General features: G+C 33.1%; 1 long non-coding RNA gene across 1 annotated transcript in view; it reads right to left on the bottom strand.

The window, feature by feature from the left end:
* The window catches only part of LOC111472487, a 114,617-nt gene that overhangs the window by 85,719 nt on the left and 8,154 nt on the right, over window positions 1–20,744 (bottom strand). Inside the window, exon 2 of the long non-coding RNA XR_002715424.1 lies at window positions 2,204–2,207. This is a non-coding gene — a long non-coding RNA (uncharacterized LOC111472487). The remainder of the gene's footprint in view (window positions 1–2,203; window positions 2,208–20,744) is intronic.

Raw genomic sequence — 20,744 nt, 5'->3', positions numbered from 1 at the left:
ATAAACTCAGTGTTCTGTCTCTTGAATCTCGACATCTCTTTCACAAATTCGTGAGATTGATTTAACAAATTGGTATGAGAGCGAGTTTTCTTTAACAACTTAGTATCATAGCCAATGGCGAATGTGATGGGTCAAATGCCGCTACCGCGATTAACAAAGACAAGCTACAAGAATTGGAGCATCCAAATGAAAGCTCTTCTCGGTTCTCAAGATGCATGAGAGGTGGTCGAAGAAGGTTTCGAAGAACCAAAAGATAGCACGGATTATACGTAGTACAAAATAAGACGTTAAAAGAATTGCGAGCAAAGGATAAGGCGACATTATACATGCTGTTCCGAGCCGTTGACGAGTCAGGCTTTGAAAATATTGTCAGTGCAACTACTTCAAAAGAAGCATGGGACATTTTAGGAAAAATGTTCAAAGGAACCGACCGAGTCAAGCAAGAAGATGAAAAAGTCAGAAAGTGTATCTGACTACATCACACATGTACAGACTGTGGTAAACTAACACAACCGAAATGGAGAAATGTTACCCAAGACGCGGGTTGTGGAAAAGTTCTTGAGGTCATTAACCAATAACTTCGAGAATGTTGTATGTGCGATAGAAGAGTCAAAGGACTTTGCAAGGTTCACGATCGATGAACTCACCAGTTCTCTCAAGGCACACGAGCAACTTAAGAAGAAGAAGGAGGAAACACTCGATCGAGCACTTCAAACCAAGGCATCAATCAAAGATGAAAAGGTACTCTACTCTGAAAATTTATAAGGTAGAGGTTGTGGTCGTGGAAGTCACAGAAATGGTCGAGGTGGTCAAGGTAGCGGTCATGAATTTATTCCAGAACAAGGGACAGTCGAGCCAAGCAAATTAGTGTGGAAGAGGACTTAGTCGAGCAAGAGGTCGCCGATCAATTTATTCCAACATTTAGCGCTCCAAGTGTCACAAATATGGTCACCATGCGAATGATTGTAACTCTGACAAATATTACAATTGTGGTAGAATTGGGCATTTTGCAAGAGATTGTCGAGCCGATCAAAAAGTGGAAGAAATGATCAACCTAGCCTTGGATGACGCAACAAACAAAGGTATTCTCTTGATGGCCCAAAATGAAGATCTGAAAGCAAAAGAACACGGAGGCGCGAAAGATGATGACAATGTCGTGAGGAGGTGGAAGTCGTTGGAAATGAGGGGATACGCAGCGAATTTGGCGAATTCGCGATATTGGAGACGAGAAAATCGAAGAAGGATGAACAACTGTATAATAGAAAGCTTGAGCTCGAAGAGAGAGAGCTTCAATGGCGGGAAAGGGAATTTGAGGAAGAAAGAAGAAGGAGGATGAGAATGGAAGAGAAAATGGAAGGAGAAAAGATGAAATGGAAAGAAAGAATGGTAGAAATGTAGGTTGAACATGAGAAACAAAGGATGTAAATGCAAGTCGCAATCCCTTCAAAATCCTAAAACAATGGTGAAGAAGAAGCCCACGCGATCAGCGAACGAGCCAAATAAACTGCAGGATCATGATGAAGAGAACAAAGATTCAAAGCAACAACCCAAAATGGTCATGGATAAATCTGTGGAGAAGTCTCATTTGCAAACGTTGAAATCGCTGAACGAGCGCCTTTCGAAGGAGAAAGTAGAGATTGAAAAAGAAAATAAAGATTTAGAAATGGAGATTGAAAGATTAGAGAAGGAAGTGACTGAGTTGAGTGAGAGTTCTTTCTATCTCAGATAGGAGAAGGACGAGCATGAGAAGGTAATTGGTGAGCTTGTGAAGAAAATTGAAGAAAGTGTGGAGAAAGAGAATGACTTATTAATGGAGATTGACAGTTTAGTGGAAGAGTTAGTAAGGGAGGAGAAAGATGTAGAGATGCTAACTCAACAAAGAGACTCACTTGACGTGAATCTGAATCAAGTCCAACAGGAGGCAGTGAGTTCACAACACACGATTGAGATAATCACTCGTGATAAGGCCAAAATGGAGGAGGCAAAAGTAGAAGTGGAAAATGTCGTTGTGGACTTGCGAAGGTAATTGAGTAAACTGAAAGAAGCTATGACGTCTTTGGTTGAGTCGAGTATGGCTGAGAATGGGAGAAGGTTGCTGTCTCAAATGGGCTGTTTTCGAGAAGCTTCAAATGAAGTTTCGTCAGAAAAGGATATCTTAGTTTGTTGATCGAGGACAAGGAGAGAAAATTGTAGAAGCCACGACTGAGCTCGAGAAAACGAAAACGGTAAAGTTGTTGAATATAGCATTTAAGTTTATGAGGGAGTTTTATTGAATAAATGTTAAAGGTTATTTATTAGTTAATTTTAGTTGGTTTTAAATTCAAAAGTTAGTCGAAAAGAACAAACGGTTGAAAATGAAAGGCCTAAGATTTATTTGAAGAGACAACTGAATATCTATGAACACATCATTTCTTTCTATGGTAAGTTAGAGGAGAGAAAAAAGAAAAATAAATTCAGTGTTTTTTGTCTCTCCACTCTCGACATCTCTTTCACAAATTCGTGAGATTGATTTAATAGGTTTTAGCTTGGAAAGAAAAATAAATTCAGTGTTTTTTGTCTCTCCACTCTCGACATCTCTTTCACAAATTCGTGAGATTGATTTAATAGGTTTTAGCTTGGGTTATAATGGCATTCACCATGGTTCAAAAACCTGATTTTCACTCTTTCCTTCCTCCAATTGATGTGGGACCCCCGCCAAATCCACCCTCTTAGGGGCTAGCGTTCTTACTGGCACACCGTCTCGTGTCTACCCCCCTTTTGGGGACAGCCTTTTCGTTGGCACATAGTCTGGTGCTTGGCTCTGATACCATTTGTAACAGTCCAGATCCACTGCTAGCAGATATAATTGTGAGAGTCCCACATTGGTTGGAGAGGAGAACGAAACACCCTTTATAAGGTGTGGAAACCTTCCCCTAGCAGACACGTTTTAAAGCTTAAGGCGAAGCCCGAAAGGAAAAGTTCAAAGAGGACAATATCTACTAGCGATGGATCTGGACCATTACATACATGCAAAACAACCACGATCATAACACTTTAGAAGTGTTTTCGCCAAAATCCGACTCTCTAGCGTAGCTCTCCCACATAAGTAAAGATTATGAGTGCTTTTCGTCTGTAAGAGATGATGGAATGCATTTAAAAAATGTTTCTGAAAATAAGTTTGAGATTCATACTCAACGGCTGTCTGATTGGAAGCATTATTGTTAGACTATGCATGAAATTCTAATATTTAAACAAATGAATGATAAAGGTGTTACCAATTTTAAAATCATGTTCAATTTATATATGGAACTACCTTATTTCCTTTCTACTTTTCCAACCTCAACCTTGTTTTTTAAAAATTGTTTAATAATGACCTAAATATAATAATCTTGTTTGGTTTAATCATCTAAAAATTGTTTAATAATGTACGGAGACTTAAAAATTAGTATGGAAGTTTGATACGGTAATGCCCATATCGAGGATTTAAATTAGGATTTAGTAATTGATGGTCCCAATATCTCCTGCAGCATGGTCACGTTACCCACTCATCGTTACTTAAGAGTGAAAATTATCTCGATAGACCAATACGAATCCTTCAAACATATTTTTTCCTCGCTCACGTGCTTCTCAAAACATTCTTTAAGAGGTCACCGAACATAAAATTACTATAAGTAAAACACGTTTAACTATGAAGTTTTAGGATTGAGCCAACAAAAAGAAAGGTACGTGAAATACTCAATTTGAACACTTTTAAAAGTTTTATATATGTTTTCTCTATTTATTTAATATATCGATATATTAAATATTAATTTGAACACTTCCAATCTTCTTTCAAATAAATTGAATCTTTGAGCGTTACTATGAGCTAGCTAAGGGACCTTATGTACCTACAGATTATAAGCTCCAATCATATAAATTTAATTAATTAAACTCTTTAATTAATCAATCTTCATTCATTAACTCCATTAGAAACTTAGAGTTGCACTCTTATGACGGTAGGACGAGTTATGTCTATTGATATAATCATTACAAGCAAGTTGGTTCTTCACAAGTTGTTCATAATTATAGCTGGGTCAAAAGTCCGTTTTACCCCTGTAATTACATCTTTCACTAAGTACGACTGAATCTCTAATGAACAATTTATTTATGATCCAATCTTAAACCAAGTCCCTCTCGGGCCAATGAGAGGGTGGGGCCCCATTGTTCAAGTCCCGAAATCAGTACTTAAGAGAACAACTCATCTACTTTCCTTATATGGAAAGGAGTGAATTTCATCTCATGATATTATATTCCCAACTCCCTATTTGGTCAAGTCCCCAAAATGGTAAGCATGAATCGGCTAAAAGAGCCATTCTTACTCATGTAAATTAAAGGACAAGCCCTTGTTGAATACAACTCTATGTGAGAAACACTCGCACTCTTTATTAAGACCAATCGAGAAGAGAATACAAGACACTGTGTAGAATACTTTTTGGATTTCTTGGATAAATAACCTAGGTAAGGTGGAGGTGTATTTATACTAGAGCCTACACAATCTAGATCTAACAAATCTAAATCTAAATCTAACAAATCTGAATCTTTTTCCTAAATATCTAGATCTCTTCTCCTAAAATCAGATATCTTTGCTAAAATCTCTACTAAAATAAATATACAATGGGCGTACAATTATTGGGCTAGTGATGATATTTCAACACTCCCCCTCAGCACTAGTTCTCATTCGCTGCACCATGTTGAGCTGACAGCGAAAACTCTCATGTTTGCTAATATTCAGCCCTTTTATAAACAAGTCTGCCACTTGGTCATCTGTCTTGATTTGCTGCATCTCGATTTCTTCCTTCAAGACTCTCTCTAATGAAATGGTAGTGTACCTCCACATGCTTTGTTCTAGCATAAAACACCGAATTTTCTGCTAGGCAAATCGCAGATTGATTGTTGCAATGAAGTGGTATTGGATACTCAATTTTCTGGTGCCAATCTTTCATTAAAAGTTTTAACCATGTATTTTCCTCAGCTGCTCCAGCTGCTGATCTGTACTCTGCTTCTTGAGTTGACAATGATATTGTTGGTTGTCTTTTGTTACACCAAAAAATTATTCTCGAACCGAGCTTGAATGCATATCCAGTGATTGATCTTCGGGTATCATAGTTTCCTACATAGTCGACATCACTATATCCAGCTAGCTTTCAGTCTTTGCTTCTTTAGTATAAACGATCGTAATTGATTGTACATTTGACATATCTCAAGGTCCGTCGAGCCACATCCAAATGAGAGTTCTTCGTATTTTGCATATATTGATCAATGACTCCAATTTCATTTTCGAATTTCTTCGGTTGGTCCATGTAGAGCTCTCTGTTTAACTCTCCATGCAAGAAAGCATTATTCATATCCATCTGCCATAATTTCCAATCTTTATTTACCGTAAGTACGGGAGGAACTTGTACGATAATGATCTTTGCCACTGAACTAAACGTTTCATCATAGTCTAGTCCATATTCTTGAGAGAACCTTGAATCTATAGTCTGAGTTTTGTATCTCACGATTGATCCATCCGGGGTACACATTATTTCATAAGCCCACTTGTAAGATATGAGTTTGGTATCTCTTGGTCTTGGCACTAATTCCCAAGTTTGATTTTGTTCCAGGGCTATAGTTTCTTCCTCCATCGCTTTCGCCAAGCTTAGTTTTGTGATGCTTCTTCATATGTCTCCGACTCATTAACTTCGTCTTCTACTGCGTTGACATACTCTGGATTTGCCTTTAGGATTATTTCTGAATTTCGGAGTTGTTGAGGTGTCATTTCATTTTCACTAGGCTCGCTTGGTTGAGTCACTTCTTGCTCGACAACACTAGTGTCACTTGAATCTTTAGGCACATCAGCACTTAAGCAAATGTGTACAATTTTCTCCCCCGTCTTTTGTGGAAGAATCTCTTCAGTTTGCTCCTTTGTGTTCTGTAAAAGAACCGTTTTCTCCTCTGTGTTCTGTAAGAGAATTTCTTCAGTTAGCTCAAGGCTTGGTAATTCTTCCTTCTCTGAAGGCCACCCCTCTTTCATTGCACCGCTTTGATCGTCAATCATGTGGTTTAAGCATCTTGAATCAATGATCCAGTCATTCTCGTAATCGATATGCTCTTCCATCATTGCCATGAGTGCTAACTTGTCTTCTACTATTGGACATAGTACCTTTGCATCACATTCATCCTTTATCTTCTTTTTGGATATTGCCACATTGCTTTCAACTGACTTTTTCCTGGACCAGCAATCTCTAGACATCGCCCCTTTTCCCGCAATTATAGCAAATACCTTTAAATCTCTTTCCTTGGAAACTCTTGTTGTCATTCTTCTTAGCTCTCTCGGGTTGTGAAGTTCCTTTGTAACTTCTTCTTTTGTTACCATTGTATCCACGTTTGGTAGACGGCCTATTATTGCTCCGACTTTCATTTGTGTAGAGTGCTTCTTCTTCACCCTTCAATGTGATGCCTCCCATTTGTTTAGCCATGGCTTCTTGGCTGGCTAACAAATTTTCGAACTCTACAAGTGATGGTTGAGTGGGCCATCCTTGTATAGCAGTAATAAAGCTTACATATTCCGGTCGCAATCCGTGGATTATAATCCTCTTCATTCGAGATTCTACAATGGCGGACTTCGAGTCTAGTTCAGTAATCTCTCGACAAATCGACTTGACCTTGTGGAAGTACTGAGCAGTTTTCATGTCACGTTGTGAAATTGACAACAACTCATTCTCCAGAAGTTGTAGCCTTGTATCGTTCTTCTTTGAGAAGAACATCACGAATGTGTCCCATGCTTCTTTCGGTGTTCTGTCATCCCAAATATGTTCGAACATCTCTTCTCCGATTGTGGTCTTCAAGGAAAACATTGCTTTGCCTGCTTTGATTCTCCATTTGCACAAGGCGCCGTTAGAATCCTCCTCTGGCGGCATAGTTTCACACCCGCCAACGATCTCCCAAAAGTCTTGTCCTTGTAAATAGGACATCATGCATGTTGCCCACATGTTGAAGTTATTGTTGTTGAGTTTCTTGATTCCTCCAACGATTTGGAAATCACCCATCGTGTTGGCCATACCTCAGTAATATCAAACAAGCTCTTTTAACACAAGACTTGCAGAGTCACAAACTACTCACGACACAAAAGAAACTCACTCACTACTAATCTCAAGAAATCGTTTCTGATGTGGAAGATCAGATAGAGCTGCAACCACAGAGCATACTAAGAATTCCAAGAGATCAGATAACATATACTAACCTTGCTCTGATACCAATTGTTGAACACAACTCTCTGTGGGAAACACTTGCACTCTTTATTAAGACAAATCGAGAAGAGAGTGGGAAACACTTGCACTCTTTATTAAGACAAATCGAGAAGAGAATACAAGACATTGTGTAGAATACTTTTTGGATTTCTTGGATGAATAACCTAAGTAGACTTAGGGTGGAGGTGTATTTATACTAGAGCCTACGTTCTAGACCTAACAAATCTAAATCTAAATCTAACAAATCTGAATCTTTTCATACCATAGATAACAATTAATTACAAATAAAATAATAAAAATTATTGTTAAAAACTAAATAATTAATTACGAGGCTTTAGGGCATAAATCCCAACAGAACCATCTTTTTGTGATATGACTCGGTGACAATCGTCTATTTCAGTGTATAAGGATTGTATTGTTGTGTTCTGATTTTACTTGTGGCAACTACTCATATGTGAGCACGAGAGTTATTCAATGTTCAACGATTTATAGATCCCTTGATTTCACAATTTTTACTGTGGTTAAATGTATATCTAACTCGATAGGAGGGTTACTTACTTACTGGGTGTTTTCCGTACTTAACCTTTCTAAACAATGTTGTTTTGTAATTGCTATGAGAAACTACCTTATTGTACTTTCGCATTTTTTTTCATAATTCATTAGGAAGATTCCTCAACTTTTATTACCTGATTTGATTTTAATGATACCTTGTACAAAGTTTAATTTTATTTTTTAGACCTATTGGGACGGATTCAAATTAGTTTATGTTATACAAAATAACATCAAAGTGTCAAAAAGATAACAAAACATACCTACATCATATATTATCATAGTGTAGCTATATTATTATTCATTATTTCACATTATAAGGATGGAATATAGTCCCCACACAGTAACAATCACACCATGATTAGTTCTTTTCTTATTAGCACTTAATTCTTGAAATCATCTTCTTTTCAGTTCATCAAATTGCACATCATTGAGCTTCAGTTTTTTTATTGCAAATTTAAAATAGACGCATAAACCAATGAACACGAACAAGTATGATCTCCGTAGTCAGTAGAGGTGTTGCATGTGATTTGTGTTAGAAGGCTTCTTTTTTATACTAATGGCGGGATCCCTTCAACTTCAACTACAATAACATTTAAACACTTAACATTAAGTTTGAAACTTTGGAAATACTTTGAATGGTTTGGTGTAATGATTGTTTGCGTTTTGACCCTTAATCTCAAATTAATTAATTTTAATTAATTAATTAATTATTGATGTTTTGATGATAACAAATCTACCTTCAATTATTAACAATTTTCAGTATTTTGTCTACCGTGTAATGTTGGGAATAACGATTTCAACGTCTTTTTTGGTTCACTCAAATTAGAGCTAAAATGAAGAAGTTCCAATCGAATTCAAAATAAGATTTCTGACGTGATGATGTGATGATGTGGTGACAAAATTGACATCATGGATTAGTGGAAAAATTGACATCATGGACCAATCGAAGTATTATATTTACCAAAAAGTATTTGAATTATAAAATCATTTCAATTACATTTATAAAAGTTTTCTATTACTTTTAAATGGAACGAAAATTATTTGAATTATAAAATTATTTCAATTACATTTATAACGATTTGAATTAGATTTATAAAACTTTTCAATTATTTTTTTAATGTTATTCACATGGTTTTCATAACATTTTTTTATTAATTATTACTTTTAAATATGTATATATATATTTATTATATATTTATGTATTTCTATATATATATATATTTAATAAAAATGAAATGAAAATGTTTTTAGTATTGATTTAAAATAATATATATATATATATATATAAATGAAACATGTGGTCTTTTTCACGAAAAATTTTAAAATAAATAAATATTATTTTTCGTGGTTCACGTTTCAGTTCAGGTTTTAGTGGTGCATATCAATTCCTATTTTTACAACAACATTATTTAAACTTCTCCCTTCTTCATATTTTAAAACACACACAATACACAACTTTCATAGTTTGCTAGATCTGAACTTTTTTTTTTAAAGCCTCCATTGTTGCTCTCTCTAGAGTTTCCAATTTTATGTCTTTGTTTATGTTATTCTAAAAGAGATGTCTATGTTTATGTTATTCTGAGAGAGATGTCTATTTTAGTGTGAGAAAATTGTAAATCTATACTTTAGAAAGTTGTGGTGTGTGGTGTGTTTCTATAAAGTTTCAGACAATTGTACTGGTTTGATCCTGAGTCGTGGAAAGGATTGAGTTTACTATTGAACTCATAAAAAGCGCGATGTAGTGGTTGGGCTCTGATCCGAGGAAAGAGTCCAGAAAGATTTATTCAAATTGACAAGAGGCTCTTGAACTCGTAAAAAGAGCAGTGTAGTGGTTGGACTCTGATCCAAGGAAAGAGTCCAGAAACGTTTATTCAGATTCACAAGAGGCGCTTGGGGAGTGGAATAGGTCTAAGTTTGACCGAACCACTATAAAACTAAGGTGTTATATTTCTAACCGTTTTCCTATTTAAATTCTAAATTATTGTTAAGTTTTATTGCATGTATTAAGTTTTATTGTTATTAAAAAAAAAATTAATAATTATATTGTTGAAACCCTATTCACTCCTCTATGGTTGCCAAATCGATCCAAAAATTAGTATTAGAGCTCTTATTGATTTTTTTAATATAAACTTTAGTTTTAGAGCTTATGGCAAATCTACTTGTTAAAAATGGTTTTTGTGAAGAACAATCAACTTCTAGTCCTCCTTATTTTGATGGAACTAATTATACCTATTGGGGGAAGGTAGAATGAAAAATTTATTTGCAATCAATTAATTATAAATTATGTTAAATGTTAGTAAAAGCCCTTATATTTCCATAAAAATTGTTAATAATATTGAGGAGCTTAAAATGGAGGATGAATTTGATGAGCATCTGTGTTCTTCGTCATATGAAATTTGGAAAACTTTTGAAGTAACTCACGAGGGAACAAATCAAGTTAAAGAAACAAAGATTAGCATGTTAGTGCATAATTATGAACTATTTAAAATGGATGCAAATGAATCTATAGGTGATAGGTTTATTAGATTTACTAATTCTTAGGTCCCTACCTAAAAGTTGGGAAGCAAAAGTGACGGTAATCCAAGAAGCAAAGGATCTCAGAAACCTTCCTTTGGATGAACTTATTGGTTCTCTCGTGACGCATGAGATTACCATGAAGGAGCACATGGAAGAGGAGGAGCGCATAGAAGAAGAATCCAAAAAGAAGTTAAGTATAACCCTAAAGTCCATCACATTGGAAGTTGACTCCGTCGATGAGGAAGCCCTCGATGAAGGTGATGTTGCCTACTTCTCAAAGTATAAACATTTCATCAAAAGAAAGAAACAATTTAGGAAACATTTCACCAACCAAAAAGGTGAGAAGAGCAAACATGATGAGATAATATGTTATGAATGTAAAAAGTCGGGTCATATAAGACCAGATTGTCCTCTTCTCAAATTATCTAAGAAATCCAAGAAGAAAGCAATGAAGGCTACTTGGGATGATAGTGATGAAAGTGCAAGTGATGAAAAAGTCGCATATTTTTGCTTTATGGCTCATAGTGACAAAGAGGATGAAGAAAATGAGGTATTTCTTGAATCTCCTTACACTGAATTATTTAAAGTTTTTGAGGAGATGCAACTTGATTTAGAAAAACTTGGTTCAAAGTATGTTATGCTTCAAAAGAAATATAAGGCTTCAATTATTAAAAATAAGTCTTGATTAAGAGAGAATAATCATAATGTTGTAAAACTTGATGTAGGCAAGAACTTGGTAAGCCTAAAGAGTCTATTAAAAAATTAATTATAGGTGCTAAAAAATTAGATAAAATAATTGAAGTAGGTAAGCCTTATGGTGATAAAAGAGGATTAAGCTAGGTTGATGAATGTTCTACTGGTTCAAGTTCTAAAACAATATTTGTTAAACCATCTCCCATTATGCCTAAGCCTAACATATGCAAATTTGTATCTCAGTCTGATAAATCTAGATTTGTGCCTATATGTCATTATTGTAGTGTTGAAGGTCATATTAGACCTAATTGCTTTAAATTGAAAAATTCTAAAGAAAATTTTCTCAAAATATAAAATTTAACAATGTTTTAAGAAATAATTTTTCTATTGAAAATAGAATACATCAACTTAGTCCAAGAAATAAATTCCTGCATGATGTGGTTTGTTTCTCGTGTGGTAAGTTTTTTAATATGAATGCAAGCATGATTCCAAAATTTGTGAAAACTAACTTGTTAGGACCCAAACAAGTATGAATAAGAAAAGGTCAATTTTTAATATCTTTATTTATAGGTTTATTTGAAAGCCTCCAAGAAAAATAAGTGGTATTTGGATAGTGGTTGCTCAAGACACATGACCGGAAACCAATTCCAGTTTGTGAATCTTTTCGAGAAGGATGGTGGCTTAGTAACTTTTGGCAAGAACAAGAAAGGTAAAATAATTGGTAAGGGTACTATAGGTAATGACTCTGGTACTCTCATTGAAAATGTACTCGTAGTTGATAGTTTAAAGCATGACTTACTTAGCATTAGTCAATTATGTGATAAAGATTTTAGAGTTATATTTGATAAAAATAATTGCATAATTGAAAATGTTAGTGATAGAAAAGTGTTATTTGTTGGAAATAGGGATAATAATGTATACATTATTGATTTAAATGATTGTCCAACAAATGATAAATGTCTTTCGATAATTTTTTGTTATGACTTAGAAGATTAGTACATGCTAGTATGCATTTGATTTCAAATATCTCACAAAATTCATTAATGTCAAATGGGTAAGCAAACCAAGTTCACTTTCAAATCTAAAAATGTGATTTCTACTACTACCAACTTTTTTGGACCTTCTAAAATAGCTAGTTATAGAGGGAATTACTATGTCTTTGTGATAGTTTATGATTTTTCAAGATTTACTTGGATCTTGATGATAAAACATAAAAATAATGTTTTGAAAAGATTTTCTAGTTTTGTAAAACTAGTCCAAAATGAAAAAAGTTTTTTAATTTATAAAATTAGGAGTGACCATGGAGGAGAACTCGATAACGTAGCATTTGAAAAAATTTGTGAAGAGATTTTTATCATGACTTCTCCTCTCTAAGTATTCCTCAACAAAACGGTATGGTTGAAAGAAAAAATCATACTTTACAAGAATTTGTTAGATCAATGTTAAATGAATATGATGTACCTAAATATTTTTGAGCGGCTGTTATTAAGAGTTTTAATTAGACCCTCTTTAGATAAAACTCCTTATGAACTTTGGCATAATAAAATTTCAAATATTGGGTATTTCAAAGTTTTTAGTGGCAAATGTTTTATTTTGAACCAAGAAAAGCTGGAAAAATTTGATTCTAAGACGGGTATTGGTATTTTTCTTGGTTATTCATATATTAGTAAAGGTTATAGAGTTTTCAATAAGAGAACTCTAGTTATAGAAGAATCTATGCATGTGTATTTAATGAATCTTGTAATGATATTTTTAATGAGTCTATTTGTAGGGATGATTTAGAAAGAAATTTTGGAGATTTATCTGTGACAAAAGAAAGGAAACGCTTTCAAGTAAAGAAGAAGTGAGCTTAAATGAAAAGAAAGAAAAAAAATTCTTCATCAGTGCCAAAAGTATGGAGGTATGCCTCATCTCATCCCAAGGACTTGATTATTGGTGATCCCGAACAAGGGGTGAAAACTAGTTCCTCTATTAATTTATTTAATAATCTTGCTTTTGTTTCTCAAATTGAACAAATAAGTCTTAATGATGCCGAAAATGATGAGTTTTAGATTTTAGCTATGCAATAAAAACTAAATCAATTTGAGAACAAAGTTTGGGAATTAGTCCATAGACCCTCTAACATTATTAGAACCCGATGGGTTTTTAGAAATAAAATTGATAAAAATGGGAATATTATTAGAAATAAAGCTAGACTGGTAGCTGAAGGTTATTGTCAAGAAGAAGGTATAGACTATGAGGAAACTTTTGCACTCGTTGCTACATTAGAAGCTATTAGAATGTTACTTGTATTTGCTTCTTACAAAAAGAAAAAATTATATTATATCAAATGGATGTGAGAAGTGCATCCTTAAATGGTTATATTATGGAGGAAGTTTATGTAAAACAACCTCCTGATTTGAAAATTTTGATTTTCCACATCATGCCTATAAGTTGAAAAAGGCTCTTTATAGCTTAAAACATGCTCATAGAGCTTAGTACGATAGACTTAGTAATTTTCTTATTGAGAATGATTTCAAAATTGGTAAGCTTGACACTACTCTCTTGATTAAAATTAAAGAAACAGATATGCTATTAGTACAAATATATGTGAATGATATTATATTTGGTTTTACTAATCCTTCTTTATGTGAAAAATTTTCTAAATGTATGTCTAAAGAGTTTGAGATGAGTATGATGTATGATGAGAGAGCTCATATTCTTTCTTGGACTTCAAATCAAATAACTAAAAGAGGGTATCTTCCTAAAGAAGAGAAGTACACCAAAGATTTACTCAGAAGGTTAAAGTTCAATGAAGGTAAGATTGCAAAAACTCCAATGAGCACATCTACTAAGTTTGACAAGGATGAAAAAGGTAAATGTGTAGATATAAAATCTTATCGAGGTATGATTGGGTCTTTACCTTACTGCTAGTAGACCAGATATTATGTTTAGTGTATATCTTTGTGCTAGGTTTCAATCTTGTCCTAAGGAATCTCATCTACATGCAGTTAAAAGAATATTTAAATATTTGCTTGGGACTATTAATTTAGGATTGTGGTATCCTATAAATGTTGACTTTAAATTGGTAGGATATTTTGATGCAGATTTTGCGGGAAGTTTACTTGATCGTAAAAGTACGAGTGGAACTTATCAATTTATTGGTAGTTCATTAGTTTCTTGGTTTAGTAAAAAACAAAATTTGGTTGCCTTTGATGGTGTTAATATAACACCTGCGGAAGCAATTTGGATCTTAGGCACTTTTAGAACTTCAATTATAGTAAATAACTAGCATGTTCATAAGTATTAAAACTTAATTAATTTGAATACTAACCTTTTGAAGTTCAAATTCCTTTTTCCTCACGAACCGGTTTCGAACCACCACTAGTGTTTTCTCCACTATCCTCCGACCTTAAAACGGGATTGTGGAATCTGATGAGTGACTAAACTTAGGAGGGATTTAGTATATATGAAGAGAGAGCTCGTGAGAATTTTCTCAATGTCTTTTTCAAGGAAGAAACCTTCCATGTATCATGATCACTCTAGTCATGTTTGCATGTTCATGCAAATTTGAGATCACCAAATTTTGACACTCAAAATTCCACTCAAATATTTGGGATTATGTGGCAAGCATGCATGTTTGAGTTAACCAAATTTTGACAACTCAAAATTCCACTAACATGGATTTTTCCATTAAATGAAGTCAACATTTAATTCAACAATTAATTTGAATAATTAATTTCAAATTAAAGTAACATGATTAATTAAACTATTTAATTAATATTTAATATTAATTCAAATGTCAATCCCAATCAATTCCGACACATAATTGATTAAGATATTTAAATCTTATATAAATATTTCGAATTCTCTCTTTTTGTTTAATTCATAAATAAAACAAAAATGCAGTTAAATATATCGTACATATGTAGCGCATATTCCCTAATTTGAATTCGAACACTTCGAACTCACTCATCACGCTGTTTTATGGTTTAGTCCGATATGAGCTAGCAAAGGGACCTAATGGACCAATAGATCATGGGCTCCAACGATCCAAGATTAACTGGTTAAACTCATTAACCTTGTTCACCAACATTCGTTAACTACTAGGACACTCCACTATAGCCTAGTAGTTGCACTCCCCTCACTATAGATATATTTTTGTCCATTTGATATAACCATGATTAGTAAGTCGATCCTTCACAGGTTGTTCGTAACTAGAGCTGGGTCAATTAGCCGTTTTACCCCTGAAGTTACTTCTTGTTCCTTATGTCCCACTGATCCTCTTATGAACAATTGGTTTGTGGTCTAACCAGTAAACCAAATCCCTCTCAGGCCAATGAGTGGGTGGGGACCCATGTTCAAGACCTGGAGTCAGTACTTAAGGGAACTACCTCTCTTCTATCCCTAAAAGTGGGTAGGAGAGAATTCCATCTTGCACCCCACGTCCCCAGTTATTCACCCAATCTTACCCCTGAAATGGGAGGCCTATTGAGTCGGCGAACTCGAGCCACTCTCACCCATGCAAATCTAAGGATAATTTCGAATGAACAGGAGTTCATGGTTAGCACAGGATTAATATCGAGTTACCTAGGTCATCGAATGAAAAGAAAATCAGTCTCAACAGTAAACGACATAATAAAGAGAGAGTGATTTTTTTCATGGTCCGATCTTATGCAATACTCATTGCATAGGACGCCCCCACTCACATGTCTCCACATGTACAATTTAGTGATCACATTGTTTATATCATATACAAAAGTGGGCCGCATCCATAGTGTCCCCAAAATAAGGTACTCAGTCTTATCCTTATACTATAGATCATTTTGACTATATACTTGAACTTGATCCACTTTTATGTCTCTACATATAGTTCAAGTAATCATACTATAGTCAGAGTGTTCTTAGTTTATTGGATTTAGATTAATGATCGTAAAGTTCACTTTATTCAATAACAATCTTTACTGAATAAACATCAATAATAACTTTATTGAAAATATAGAATATGTCTTTGTTTACAAACTATGAGTTTTAGGACATAAAACCCAACAACCTTGTCTACTACGGAACGGAAGCAGAATATATTGCGGTTGCTAGTTGTTGTGCAAATTCTTTAGATGAAACAAACTTTTTGTGATTTTGGATTAACATTTGACAGTGTGCCTATATTTTGTGATAACACCAATGCTATCAATTTAACCAAAAATCCTGTTAATCATTCTAGAACTAAACATATTGACATTAGACATCATTTTATTAGAGAGTATGGGCAAAATAGACATATTATTCTTGATTTTGTAAACTCTAATAATCAATTAGCTATTTTTACCAAGCCGTTAATTGAAGAATTTCTTTGCAAAAATAGGCTTGAGCTTAGTATTATTTGGTGTGATATATCTTGAATTTGAGTTTGGTATTACTCGGTGTGATATATCTTGATTTTTATAATTTTGTTTAAAGGCATGTTCTTAGGGGAAGCATGTCATTCTTTTATTATTTTTTATTGTTTTTTTTTTAGGATTACAAAAGGGGAGAAAATTAGGAAAAATATCCTCTAAGTTTGTCATTTTATAATTAATGAATCACTTTGTTGTTATTTTATAACTAATGAATCACTTCGTTATTGTGATGTTTCATAATTCATTGAAGCATTAATATAAGGGGAGAATATGGATTTGAGTGAATTTCAAATTTATGATGATATATTAGAATGCTTATCATGATGCATCAATATTATTATTTGGACATGTGCATTATTTTAAGTTTTATAATTAAAACGTATGGATTTCATACTATTTTTCTTGAAATGGTCTGTCATCATAAAAAAGGGGAGATTGTTAGCTTTTTGGCCCTTAATCTCAAATTAATTAATTAATTAATTAATTAATGTTTTGATGATTACAAATCTACCTTTAATTATTAACAATTCTCAATATTTTGTCCATAGTGTAATGTTAAGAATGACGATTTCAACGTCTTTTTTGGTTCACTCAAATTAGACCTAAAACGAAGAAGTTCCAATCAAATTCAAAACAAGATTCTTGATGTGATGATGTGGTGACAAAATTGACATCATGAATCAGTAGTAAAATTGACATCATGGACCAATCGAAATATGACATTTACAACTTTGGTAGAATAACGAGCGGTGGAATTTTCAATTGCTTTTCGATTAAAAGAAAAGTATTTGAATTACATTTATAAAAGTTTCCTTACATATTTGAATTATAAAATTATTTTCTATATAATTTCAAATACTTATAAACTCGTTTTCAGAAAGAAAATTATTTAAATTATAAAATTATTTAAATTACATTTATAAAACTTTTCAATTATTTTTAAATGGTTATTCGCATGGTTTTCATTAACATTTTTTTATTATATTATTACATTTAAATATGTATATATATATCTATATATATTTATATATTTATATATATATATATATATATAATAAAAATGAATTTAAATGTTTTTAATATTGATTTAAAATAATATATATATATATATATTTAATTGAAACATGTGGTCTATAGTTTTTCACGATAAATTTAAAAATAAATAAATATTATTTTTCGTGGTCTATAGTTTCAAACAATTGTATCGGTTTGATCCTGAGTCGTGGAAAGAATTGAGTTTGCTCTTGAACTCGTAAAAAGAGCAGTGTAGCGGTTGGGCTCTAATCCGAGGAAAGAGTCAAGAAAGGTCAGTTTGATCCTGAGCCATGGAAAAGATTGTGTTTTCTCTTGAACTCGTAAAAGAGCTGTGTAGTGGTTGGGCTCTGATCTGAGGAAAGAGTCAAGAAAGACTTATTCAAATTCCAAAGAGGCGCTTGTGGAGTGGAGTAGGCCGAGTTCGACCGAACCACTATAATTATATTTTCTAACCCTGTTCCTATTTAAATTATAAATTATTGTTAAGTTTTATTGATGTATTAAGTTTTATTGTTATTAAAAAAATTTAATAATTATATTGTTAAAACCCTATTCATCCACTATGGGTTATTAAGTTTCTTTCTTGCCCGTCCATTATATAATCCTCTCACAAATTAAATTAGGTCACGAATATGAACTTAAAAAGTAGATTTTTGTGGGAGCATATGCCAAATTTATGATATTTCTATAATTAAAAAAAAAAAATCCTAATTTCCTAAAAATCCTAATTTGTTAAAACATTTATTCTTGAGTAAAAATTTAGAGGTTTCAATTTTATATGGATGACAAGATAAGCAAATCCTAATCTTTAGTCGAACTGCTTGCTTTTGCTTTTGTTGAAGCAATAACCCTTGAATAAAAAAAATTAACACTTCTTTGTACAAAATTTCAGATAAATGAAGAGATAATGCAGGAATTAGATTACTTCTTAAGATCAAACATCTATAGAAGCACGATTTGGAACCCTGTTCTAAATTGAGTCACTCCATAATCAAACTTGATCAATGCTTAATTGAATGACTCGGATACAATCTTCCAAAAGATTGCTTGAAGCTTAGAGATGACAAAGATGATGCTCAAATTTATAAGGGTGAAAGTCTCAATTTGAGAACTAAATTTCATTCATTAAGTTCTGCATTTTACATAGTAATTTGTTAGTCTCCACACAAAAGAAACTTCAAACTGTGATGGCCACCGAAGAAGTTATGACCAGGATTGGAAATTACTCCCACACCTTTTTGAATCTCCACAAAAAAAAAAAAAAAAAAAAAAAAAAAAAAAAAAAAAAAAAAAAAAAAAAAAAAAAAAANAAAAAAAAAAAAAAAAAAAAAAAAAAAAAAAAAAAAAAAAAATCAGCTTTGACAAGTAACTCTAAGGATAAATTAGCAACTTTGGCTTAAGCTACTCAGGTAAGTGGCTTCACTACTAGTTTGGTCGAATGAATTGCTTGAATTATGAACGGTACGTACCCTTTGACCCTTGCATGTGTCGTACTTTGTGATTGTTTAATGCTTGTTTATTATGTTAATGTTGTGTTGTGAATATGTTCTACTATGGAACTTGATAGGTTAAGTTATGTTGTAATTATAAGATATGTCAGGTTATGAAATATCATTTTGAGATGTTATGCAATTAAAAATTGTGCTATGTTATACACGAAATTTAGAGGCAATAGCGTGAGTGTATGCTAGCCGAAGGCCAGGTCCAGGGGTACATATACGAACTCGCCCGGGGTTCATGTGTGTGTATGTGGGCCGTGTGTAGAGATGTAATACACATTTAATTCTGCCTGGACTGTAAGTTGAGACCAAAACCATGAAATGAGGTTTTAATAAATGATTGGTCCTAAACATGATTGCATTTTCCAACCCTAATAGCGGGGTTACTTATTGAGTATTTCTTAAAATACTTAAGCTACGTGCTATTCTTATTTTTCAGGTAAAAGTAAAACCCTTTTACACGGATGACGATGTTGCGGTGAAGCCTATGGAACTGAAGTTCGAGTAGATGCATTCATGTTGTATGTAGTCCTTAGGATAGATTATGGATCTTTTTCTTATTTTATTTAAATTTTTTAAGCTATTTATTTTCGCTATATTGTTTTGAGATTTTATTGTGAACGAATAAATGCATAGCATCGTTTAGTAGCGACCTTGGCTTTGATAGAAAATTAGGGTCGTTAGAGTTGGTATTAGAGTGATACCTCTCACAGTAAGATGTGACTCAGGGACAAATTTTGGAGGAAGTTAGTGGGCATGTGACACTTGAGTAAAGGTCCTATGAATTCAACTACTGACCCTTTGCATGTACCCGAAGGACCGATTACAAGATTCAAGGTTTAGAAGATTAAAGAGGCCTATACATTGCACCTTCAAAGGCTAGCTACAAAGACTTTTGAGCACAAAAATCTTTATAGCATTAGCATATCAAATCAAGAAGATATTGGAGTGGCTGACATTGGAAAGTGATTAGAAGACTTGCTCGGGTAGTTGAACTACCAATTAAGACAATTTATGAATGCCTTATTTTCTTAAATTTATATTTAATATCATTTATTACTAGTTTGTAATTGGTGGTTGAACTTTATTATGTAAGGGTTATCTTTTTTTGGCACGCATGTAATATTCATATTTAGGGATCGATGGTTGAATACAAACAAAACCTTTGTGTTTTCTTGATACCTTTTTGGTGTTATTCTTTTTTTTCAAACCTTGCTTTAGGTTTGATGTTTAAACCGATCCATTGTATTAGTTTTGATCAAGCTAATTCTAGAGTAAATTGTCTTGGTATATAAGAGTGACCATCATAGATTCCAAGTTCGATCTAAGAGTCATTCATCTTCTAACCAGCGCTTGGTTGGAATCAATCTGTTAAATTAACTTTCTCTGTGAATGTTTGCAAGGATTCTAGAAGGACCTCTAGCTTTGCAAATTTCAACATTGTAGGCGCTTATCATTTGGTATCATAGCATTTGGTCGACGTTCTTTGGCTGCTCTAGAGGTGAAATATCTTTACTGTTATTTTTTTCTATCAATTTTTTCTCTCTTAGATTATCGGAAAAAAAGAAGAAGAAGAAGAATCAATAGAAAAAAAAAAAAGAAGAGAAGAATCCATAGGAAAAAAAAAAAGAAAAAAAATCTATAGTAAAAAAAAATCAGTTCTAAGAAATAAAATTCAGTGAGAAAAAAAATATATATATTCGTTCAAAATTTTCAAGTTCTTGATCGTTGAGATACTAGTCTTAGCTTATTAGAGTTGATCGTTGAATTGGTTATAATCAAGCTTAATGCAAGATTGCACAAAAAAAAAAAAAAAAAAAAAA

The sequence above is a fragment of the Cucurbita maxima genome, unplaced genomic scaffold (genome assembly GCF_002738345.1).
Source record: "Cucurbita maxima cultivar Rimu unplaced genomic scaffold, Cmax_1.0 Cma_Scf00074, whole genome shotgun sequence".
NCBI classification, from domain to species: domain Eukaryota; kingdom Viridiplantae; phylum Streptophyta; class Magnoliopsida; order Cucurbitales; family Cucurbitaceae; genus Cucurbita; species Cucurbita maxima.
Note: the sequence above shows the minus strand (reverse complement) of the source record. Positions and strands in the feature narration are given on the sequence as shown.